This window comes from Hippocampus bargibanti, linkage group LG14, assembly GCF_051943395.1.
Source record: "Hippocampus bargibanti isolate YZ-2025 linkage group LG14, ASM5194339v1, whole genome shotgun sequence".
In the NCBI taxonomy this organism is placed as follows: Eukaryota; Metazoa; Chordata; class Actinopteri; order Syngnathiformes; family Syngnathidae; genus Hippocampus; species Hippocampus bargibanti.
The window spans coordinates 6,253,945-6,264,586 of record NC_142747.1 but is presented as its reverse complement, the minus strand read 5'-3'; the positions used below and the strand labels follow the sequence as shown (position 1 = coordinate 6,264,586).

Here is a 10,642-nt window from a genome sequence, read left to right as displayed (position 1 = left end):
AATATGTCATATGTGTAGCTTGGTGTTCTTTCTAGGGTAGGTTGTACTGATAAATAGAGTAGGTAGGTGAAGTTGGTTGTCAGGCAACAGTAGATCCAGGCAAGTGTATGTAGTTAGCTAAGTGTAGTTGTTAGGAATGAGAATAGCTAGCTAGCTAGCTAGCAGGGTTGATACTACATCGAGGCAAATGAGTGATTTAGCTTGGGTGATAGGGCGATAGCGTCCTAGCTTTACTATAACTTGATGTTTAAGAACGTAGTTGTGGGTCAATAAGTCGATATGGGAAGATACAAAAGGTGTAGTTGGTTGGGGTAAGAAAAGCGAGCTAACTAGCTGCAAGGTTGACACTACACTGGGACTAAAGAATGCTTTACCCTAATCAGAAACGTGTGTCGCTGTGCCTGGTAGCTTGGGTGATGGGGAGCTAGCGACCTATCTTTACCATTGGTAGGTACAGTAAAGTCTCGTTATATCGATATCGGATATATCGATAGTCCCGGTTATATTGATACTATTTCTATGCACGCACGGAGAAAATTACATGCAAACAGGGTCGGATATATCGATAGTCCCGGTTATATCGATATTTTTTCGGACTCCCTTGAATATCGATATAACGAGACTTTACTGTATTTAAGAAGGTAGTTGTGAGTCATTAAGTAGATATGGGAAGGTACAATGGGTGTACATAGTTGGTTGGGGTAATTAGCTAGGTTTTGTTTGTGCGAAGTAGGTTGTAGGTTCAGTAGGTAGGTACAGTTGATAAAATACTGTTAGCAAGGTGAGGCAGGAGGTTGGTAGGTAGGCAGTTGGTCAGTTGATGATCATTAGTAGTTAACGGATAAGTATAACACAGGAGGTTTCATGGTCGGTTGGCAGGTTTACTGTGGGTATTGAAATTGTTTAGGAAACTAGGTATTGTTGGAGGAAGGTTGTGCTGCTGGTAGTAGAGATATGGTAAGGAGGTAGGTGAGAAATTTGATGGATTGTTTACTTGATAAGGTGTTGGACGCGCAGATGCGTTCACTCTGGAGTCTTCTTGTTGACTTAACTAAGACCCAAAACAACAGAAGTAGAAACTTGAGGTTGACAAAACTAACTTTTGCAAAATAAAATCGCGTATTGGTTGATGTTCTCTACCTTTCTTCGCTCCATTTCATCTCCCTGCATATTTTCTCAGACTTTTCCTCGAGCCGCTTCCTGCAGACATCCTTTGAGTCCGCAAAAAAGTGAAGTAATGGGGCGCAGACTCTGGAGCAGGTTGAAGGGGACGGGCAGTGAAGTGCCCTGGTAAAATATGAAAACCATAATTTGGCTCGGGCGAACTTCCATTCCACGTCAGCATCACCCTGTGAAAGAGGGACAAAATGTACTTTTTTCAAGGCAGCAGATACATAACGATAAATAACCTTTCACGCTCACATTCGTACCGGCACTCAATCGAAAAGTTGAATGTCTAAAAGGCAACAGATACATTCAGATAAACAACCTTTCACGCTCACTTTCACACCGACACTCAAGCGAAGAGTTAAATGTCTAACATGGTAGTTTTGGCAATGCGTACCTCAATCTCCTGATAGGAGCTGTTAAACACGGTGATGAGCATGTTCAGCAAGACGATCACCATGATGACATTGTAGATACCATACAGGATGTAGCCGATTTTCTCGCTGAATTTGTGATCAATATCAATCACCACCGACTTCACTTCTGACAGACCAAAGATGGCCCAAAAAAGTGTTTTAAGCTTTCCTCTAGCCCGGACATGGGCAAACTACGGCCCGCGGGCCACATACGGCCCGTTAGGCTTTTTAATCCGGCCCGCCAAATTTGCCCAAATTATAGTACAAACAGTGTCTAAAACTCATGACAAAAAGTTAGCGAAAAACAGGGCAGATAACTGAAAAGTTGCCTGCCCCATTTTTCACAACTTGAAGCACAATGAGACAACTAATCACATTAAAAAACATTGTCACAAAGTATAAAGTTTTTTTTAATCAAGAATGCACCTAGTATAAATGCTACCTTGCTTAATTTACGGTAAAAGTGCATGGCTGTAGATTTTGCTGCAGTAGTCGATTGTCATTGCGGTGCACAATGCAACGTTTGCATTGCTTCCTATGAGCCACTAAGCCTCTTTCATAAGTCTCACATACACTTTACAGTCACGCTTTAATGTAAATTTACGTTTTGTAGCGTCACATATGTTGTTAGCTTCTTTTGAATCTTTCTTCTGGGCTGAGGTTCTGTGCATCTATTTTGGAAAAGGACATGCAATTGCACGACTTTATAACGCTTGCGAAAGTCCGGAAGAAAGAAGCAGGCTTCTGATTGGCTGCCGTGCCGAGTATGGAAATTTCAACTGCAGGTAGTATATGTTTGTGTGCTCGGCGACGGTACACGTGTATTGTTTGCGCGTGAAGGCGAGGGCGTCTGTGAGGAGTTTGTTGAGCAGGACAAACCATCTATGATTTGGCGGAATTTAACACAAGTAGGTATTATTGAGCTTGAATATTTCGTTGTGTAATAATATGTTTTGAATGTTGAAAGTGATTCCATTTTTCAATAAATGTTGATTTCTTTACTTTGCCCCTTCGGTGGAAGCGTATTAAAAACAGACGCAATCTTGATAAATCACAGTGCATATGTTATTTTAATCTATTTCCATTTCCTCCTCCAAGTATGTGCGAAATAGTATGTAAACGCCATATTCCTTGAGACAAATTTATTAACTGATCAGGGATATTTTTCACATTTGAAAGACAGTTAATAAATTGGGTTGTAGTGTTCTTACTGTGCTATGAGGTTTGTACATACTACATTTAAAGGACAACCGGCACCATTTTTTGTTTTTGTTTCCCACTGACATCAGAAAAACGTTTTATAGCATCTAAAATACCCAAATCAGGCAGGCTGATATTTTTAGTTTAATGAAAAACACCAATAAAAATGACTTCAAAATCAATCCGGAAATGGTCAGTTTCAGAAGGTCCCACCCCCCTGTTCGTGACGTCACGCCAAGACGTCTTGCCCTTGATCGAGAATCAAAACAATGGCTTCAGATTCTGAGAAGATGTTTTCTTGTTACTCATCCAGTTATGAATATGATTCAAATAGTTCTGAAGAGGAAAGCATAAATGTTTGCAATTGATTCAAGGAGTCCTTCCATATCAATCCGTTGGAAATGGGCTGATTTGTCAGCTGGGAATTTGTGTCAGCGAATATAAAATAGTTGTCTTGGTGCAACACACAACAATTCACCATGGCGTTATTTATGTGTTTTCCTTCTAATTTCACCATCAACACGGATCAACACGAAGTTTTCAGACCAAACAAAGTACCCAAAATGCATTGTATGTCGCTTTCTCGGTCAGGGGCAGTCCAAACGTGACGTCACATGGGGATCGTCATCAACTCGAAAACAAGACTTCATGAATATTCAGCGCAAGTCTTAAAACGTAAACTATAGCTATATGCTGTGGAATCTTTGTAAAATACGCTCAGTCGAAGTCATTTGAAGTGATTTTATAAATTATGGACATAACTTGTTCAGAGTATTTCCGGCCAAAACACTCCCTCCAAATGCTCCTGGCCCGGCCCCTCTGTCAAGTTTTAGAACCCAATGCGGCCCGCGAGTCAAAAAGTTTGCCCACCCCTGCTCTAGCCTGTGAAGAGTGGTGTGAAGAAACAAAGTATGTATCTATGCTTTTCTACTGCAATTAAGTCAACTGCAGCTGAGATCTTGATTTATAGATCAGTTTTGGGATTTATTCATCAGAAAAAAAATGTGTCAAACTCATATTTTACCACGGTCCACATTGTAATTTCGGTTTCCTCTTGGGGGGCCGTTATGAATTTGGGGAAGCCATTAGAATGTTTAATCCCATCTACATATTGCATAGAGAGCACATAATTGGATTGGATTGGATTGGATTGGATATGCCTAATAAATTAATGAATAACTAATTTTCTGATTTAAAGTAAAAAAATGGTTGTTATTGTTGTTTACATGAGACAATTTCAAATGTTCTTTCGGACTTTGAGGAATGTGAACCAAGCATCATTAATGAAGATAATTCAGAACATTTGGAGAAGCAAAACATTCCCTTTCCGCACCCTTATTTCTAATGATGGGTTCATTCGTGGTATATGTGTTGTGTCTTGTGGAAGCCTAAAAACCATTGGCTTCTGACATTCAAAAATTAATTGTCTAATCCGGAAAAACACAGACTGCAGTCGTTATTATTAGCTACATTAGTGTTTGTCACTCAGTTCACACTGCGAGCAGAGCTATCAAAACCTCTTACACAATGACAACTAATTGTGAAGGAAAAAATATATATTCTACCAGGAAGTTCATCAGAAACTATTTTGTTTTCAGTCTCTTTTCAATACAGGTGCTTCTGAATACTGTATGGCACAGGTGTCAAAGTCAAGGCCCGTGGACCAAATCCGGCCCGCCACATCATTTTTTTTCGGCCCGCAAAAGCAAATCAAACTTGTTAAATTCCATGATGATTGCTAAAATCTGAGCCAAAATTTCATATTTTTGGATGTCAACCACAATAAAAGTCATTATTCTTGACTTCAGATTTGAAAACGAGTTATTCATTAATTTGCTGTGTGCTCTATATGTAATATTTGAAGGGATTTAAACATTCTAATGGGTTCCCCAAATTCATAACGGCCCTCGAGAGGAAACCATAACTAAAATGTGGCCCGCGGCAAAAAATGACTTTGACACCCCTGCTGTATGGAGAAGAAACTGATGAATTCAAAGATGGCGCCGCGAATGGCAGCCTCGGTCACACGCTCCCTAGTATTGTTCCTGGTTTTGTCATTTTCATTTGTTTTTTTGCGACCCTACGCGACTTAGTTACACGAGGGAAGAGATGCTGAGCATTGGGGAATCCACTCTTGGACTATTTTCACCGACACAACAAAATCTACAAGGTTTTTCGGCGCTGCTCGCGAGCGGCGTAGCAGCTCTGTACGGAGCTTTGAGACGCCGGCGTAGGAGGGGTAAGCGAGCCGGCGTACTCGTCAAGTTACGGCAGCGTGGATTTCGAACGCCGCTCCCATCGATCCATCTCGCTAATCTACGCTCACTACTAAACAAGATGGACGAACTTCTTCTTTTCACAAAAAAAAAAAAATAAAACATTTGCACGTTCTGCTGCGCTCTGCTTCACTTAGACCTGGCTCAGTGACCGCCACCCGGATTCCGCGCTACACCTACCCGGCTTCCGTCTCCTCAGAGCCGACCGTGACACGGAGCAATCGGGGAAATTCAAAGGTGGTGGAATATGCTTCTACATCAACGAAGAATGGTGCACCGATGTCACGATGCTCGATGCACACTGCAGCCCTGGCTTGGAATCGCTGTCTCTCAACTGCAAGCCATTCTACTCGCCACATGAGTTCGCCTCCTTTATTCTCGTCGCCGTGTACATCGCGCCACGAGATAATGCTAACGCGTGTATACAAACGCTAGCGGACCATGTAAACAAACTCGAACTGAAATATCCAGAGTCACCCTTGATCATTTTGGGCGATTTTAATCAAACGCGTCTAAACCGTGAACCTCCCAAATATAAGCAGCATATTGACTGTTTCACCAGAGAAGAAAACATTCTAGATCACTGTTACACAGCACTCAAAGGGATATACCGATCTGTTGCGCATGCAGCATTGGGTCTATCTGACCACTATTTCATCCACTTAATTCCCACATACAGACAGAAACTCAGATGTGTAAAACCGGTCGTCAAAACTGTTAAGAAATGGACTAATGAAGCAAAGTTAGCTCTACAAGAATGCTTAGACCGCACTGATTGGAGCGTCTTTGAAACTTCAACTGGCACATTGGATGAATACACAGACACTGTAACATCATACATTAGTTTCTGTGAGGACATGTGTGTACCAACAAAGTCCTTCCGCTCATTCAACAACAACAAGCCATAGTTCACTCCCAAACTCAGGCAGCTTAGGAAAGAGAAAGAGTCCGCATTTAGAAGCGGCGATCGAGCAGTTTACAAACTCGCCCGAAACAGACTGACAAAGGAAATTAACATCGCAAAGAAAAGTTATGCGGAGAGGCTTAACAAACAGTTCTCCGCTAACGACTGCATCGATGTGGAATTGCCTGAAAGCAATAACAAATTATCGTTTACCATCCCCCCCAAGCAGTGTACAACAATGGTCTGGCTGATGAGCTAAATACATTCTTTTGCCGATTTGAAAAGGACACCCTCATTTCCCTTGTCCCTCCACCATTACCAGAAACTACCGTATCTCCGCCCTCTGCCCTACAGATCCACGAACTGGAGGTGAGATGGCTCTTCAAGCAGCAGAAGATCAAGAAAGCTGAGGGACCTGACAGAGTTTCCCCCTCCTGCCTGAAAGTCTGCACTGACCAGCTGGCTCCGGTCTTCACTCGAATCTTCAACAGATCCCTGGAGCAGTTTGAAGTCCCATCCTGCTTCAAACAGTCTACTATCATCCCAGTTCCAAAGAAACCGGCACCCTCGGGATTGAACGACTATAGACCTGTCGCTCTGACGTCTGTGGTCATGAAGTCCTTTGAACGGCTCGTGCTGAACCACCTAAAGAACATCACCGGACCTCTGCTAGATCCTCTTCAGTTTGTCTACCGGGCAAACAGGTCTATGGAGGATGCAGTCAACATCGGACTGCACCACATCCTCGACCACCTTGACAACACAGGATTCTACGCAAGGATCCTGTTTGTGGACTACAGCTCTGCGTTCAATACCATCATCCCAGAATTCCTCATCCCCAAACTTCTCCAGCTTGGTGTGTCCCCTACGATCTGCCAGTGGACCCTCAGCTTCCTGACAGGACGGACACAACAGGTCAGACTGGGAAATATATCATCCTCAACACGAACCACGAGCACTGGAGCCCCGCAGGGATGTGTCCTCTCTCCATTGCTCTTCTCTCTCTACACGAACAACTGCACCTCAACACACACAGCTGTCAAATTCATAAAGTTCGCAGACGACACCACGGTCATCGGTCTCATCAAAGACGGCGACGAGTCTGCGTACCGACAACAAGTGGAGCAGCTGGAGCTCTAGTGCAGCCGTCACAACCTAGAGCCAGTAGAGACAGTAGAGATGATCGTGGACTTCAGGAAACATCCATCACCACACCTACCCCTCACACTATGCAGCTGCCTCGTGTCAACCGTTGAGACCTTCAAGTTCCTGGGAATCACAGTCTCTCAGGACATGAAGTGGGAGGTCAACACCAACTCTGTCTTGAGAAAGGCCCAACAAAGAATGTACTTCCTGAGGCTGTTAAAGAAGCATGGCCTGCCACAGGTGGTGCTGCAACATTTCTACACGGCTGTCATCGAATCGATACTGTGTTCTTCCATCACCGTTTGGTTTGGGGCCGCCACAAAAATGGACAAAATCCGACTTCAACGGACAGTTAGGACGGCGGAAAAAATCATTGCCACCGCCCTACCCACTCTCGAGGACTTGCACACTGCAAGAATCCAAACTAGGGCGCAGAAAAATCCTACTGGACCCTGCGCACCCGGCCCACTACCTTTTCCAGCTACTCCCCTCAGGCAGGCGCTACCGATCCATGCGCACCAAATCCAGCAGACATTTAAACAGCTTCTTCCCCCAAGCCATTAACTCTTTGAACTCTTTGAACTCTTTCAACAGTAGCCCAAATGGAACTGTATAGTGCCACTTAGCAATTTTTTGATGATGATACTAGTGCAGCGTGTTCTACCGGAAACAAATTCCTTGTGTGTTCTACCTACATGGCAATAGATGATTCTGATTCTGAAGAGTACGACTCAAGCAAATTCATCATGGCGGATGACAAAAGGATGTCTACTCTTGACTTACCAAGCTGAAAATACTCAACGTCCCTGGGCGAGGAGGTGTAGGACAGGTTTGCGTATTGCTGGTCCACATAGCTCTGGGCGGTGAACGCCATCAGCCGGGCAGTGAACGAGCTGGTGAAGATGGCCAAAATGTTGAAGTCCAGAAGGTTCCACAGCTCTGAGACATATTCTCTGATTTTCTGCGACCAAATGGCATTGCATTCTTCCAAAAATTTCCCTGCAAATGCAGAAAACCATCGCCTTTTTAAAATGGACATATTACAGGATGCGACCACCTGGACACTGGACAGGAGGTCGGTAGGTACTTTGGTCCATCGGTAGGAGAAGACCTAACCTAGAACCCAGGACATGATGAGAATCTCCATCCAGGTGAAGGCTGTTATCGTCATGCGGAAGAGCTGCGATGGCCGATCGTGGGCCGTCGCGTTGGGCATCAGCGGTGGTCTGTTGAAGCGGTCAGCGGTGTTCAGGACCAGGAGGCACAGGAATGTCACAAAGGAAGCGGCGTGGGCGACAAACTTCAGGAAGGGGCCGCACATCAACTTCCCTAACTAATGGAATAGAGGAAACAGGCAAGAACAGGATCGTTTTGCATGGAACACCAGAAATGGGGCTCGGGATGCAATCCATTTTAGGTAGGTAAGACCCAGAATCATTGAGTACTACCCTCTAGACGTGACTTATTCTCTAATAACCGACCTTACTGGATGGCGCCATCCAGGACACGAGTGCTAGAAAAGGCAAGCCAACCACGACCCCGAGGACCAGGAGAATCTTCACTGCCAGAGTCCGTTAACGAAGTCCAGAAACGTTCTGATACCAGATGGAAAGTAGCTGTTGCTGGCAATTGGGATGAGCCACAAACTGAGACAAGCACAGAGGAAGTAGTCAGGGAAAGAATATATAAATACAGTTTATGTTTGTTTTTTGGGGGGACTTTTTTGTCAAAAACTCACCTTCTTCACGTCATACTTGATGGCAAGTTTTAACCTGGACAGATTTTGTGCACTCCGGAGCGAGTCGCCGTGCAAAATGGCTTCCACGTCTTCCGTGTTCTGGCACAAGTCCAAGAGGCCCACCATGAAATCTTTGCACTGCATGGACAGGATTCTGGTGCAAGAGAATGGAAAACACGGGTCAGTATGTTGCACCGGGTTCCATTTCAGAAGTCTACTAACTTTAATAATTTGAAAAGAACCCCCGGACAGATTTAAAGCAACCAGAAAATGTTTCAGAGCATGTTTTGGCATCGGCAGTGGATGATTGCTTGAGACCCGCTACATTACAAGATCTTAAGCATTCCTTGACTCAAGACTGGCTGAACTCGTCAGAGATGACATCTCATATAGTCTTTACTTGAATTCCGTCTCAGTGCTCGCCAAGACTGTCAGCTCGTGGCTCAGCTCGAGCGCTGCCATCACGGGGTCCTCATTTGAAAGCGTTAAGTAGGCTGGACTGGCGAGACCTTTGTAGGCGTTGATGCGGGACTGCGAGTGTCTGAAGGAGTTGTTGGCCTGCTGATGGCTGCAGGCGCCGCACCGGCAGTGGTAGTCATGGGGTTGCTGCATACGAGCTCCGCTGGCGAGAATCAAGTGCATGATCTCGTAGTCTTGGCACTGGGAGGCCAGGATGATGGGTGTGATGTCGTTGGAGAAAAGTCTGCCGTTCCCGTCATAAGCAAAGAGGTCTCGATGTACATCCACCTGACTGGGGCTGAACGTCAACCTCTCAACATCCGCAAAGGCCCGATAACTCAAGATGGCCTCCGCGATGTGCACGTAGCCTTTCCGGAAGGCTAGGAGTAACGCATCACCCATCCTCGTCAGCTCTTTCTTCTCCAGGAGCAACTTGGTGATCTCCAGACGTTTGTTGGCCACGGCCAGTTGCAAACCGTTCTGGCCTGTGAAATTGACGCTACTGATGTTGATGTCCGGCAGCTCATCTATCAAGCGCTTCACTTCAAGAATGTTACCGCACACGACGGCGTCTAAAAAGGATTCCTCTGTCATGGAGAGGCTGGAGCTGATGGTGACAGAAGAGGCCGGCAGCGTTCCATGACGTCCATCCTGAGAGTTTGCCTGTTATCTGGCAAAGGTTAATTTATTTTCACCTAGCCCGACTGTCCATATACTGTATCCTGCAGAGATCTTCGACAAAGTGACAACTCTGAAGGGCTAGGTTATTACTCTCTCCCCATGAAGGACACTACCGACAGACTCATCATCTGGCCTCCTTAACACCCTCAAGCTCAGCTCCAGAAGGAGGCCGAAAACACGTAGGACACTCGCAGCACGTCACCGAGCTTCTTATAGGCAACTCTCAACGGGTTTATGTGTGATACTCCTTTGGAAACCAGCCTATGGGTTCCGGAGGCCATTGTTTAATCGAGAATCACGAAACCAAGTAAATCTTGTCACTGATTTAATTTGAGTGATGACGTGACGGCAGCCGCTAATTGCTGCAGTTTACAATGACTAAGTGAGACTTTCCCTTTCATCCAAATTGTACGTATTGTCGGACAGGATTAGCTCGTACGGATTTGACATTGAGCCGATTTGCAGTCGTGGGCCACATAATTAGGTACAGCTCCACAAGGATGCTTCTTGACACTGTTCACGCTATATTAATTTAAGTCATTGGTTTGCAATGGTTGTTGCAGTTTGCAGTGAAGTATTGTGCAAAAAATGTAAACTCAACCAAAACTAAATTTAAATCACAATTTTTTAAAATGTGTTCCTTTTATTTGTACAT

General features: G+C 44.7%; 1 pseudogene across 1 annotated transcript in view; it reads right to left on the bottom strand.

The window, feature by feature from the left end:
- LOC148888105 (short transient receptor potential channel 6-like) overlaps positions 1 to 10,437 on the bottom strand; it is a 12,866-nt pseudogene extending 2,429 nt beyond the window's left edge. Inside the window, exons 1-9 of the transcript XR_016117214.1 lie at positions 10,400 to 10,437; positions 9,248 to 9,913; positions 8,848 to 9,001; positions 8,591 to 8,755; positions 8,226 to 8,442; positions 7,893 to 8,108; positions 1,565 to 1,752; positions 1,141 to 1,349; positions 995 to 1,051 (exon numbers count right to left, since the gene is read on the bottom strand). The product of XR_016117214.1 is annotated as a short transient receptor potential channel 6-like (transcript). The remainder of the gene's footprint in view (positions 1 to 994; positions 1,052 to 1,140; positions 1,350 to 1,564; positions 1,753 to 7,892; positions 8,109 to 8,225; positions 8,443 to 8,590; positions 8,756 to 8,847; positions 9,002 to 9,247; positions 9,914 to 10,399) is intronic.
- Positions 10,438 to 10,642: the final 205 nt, after the last annotated feature.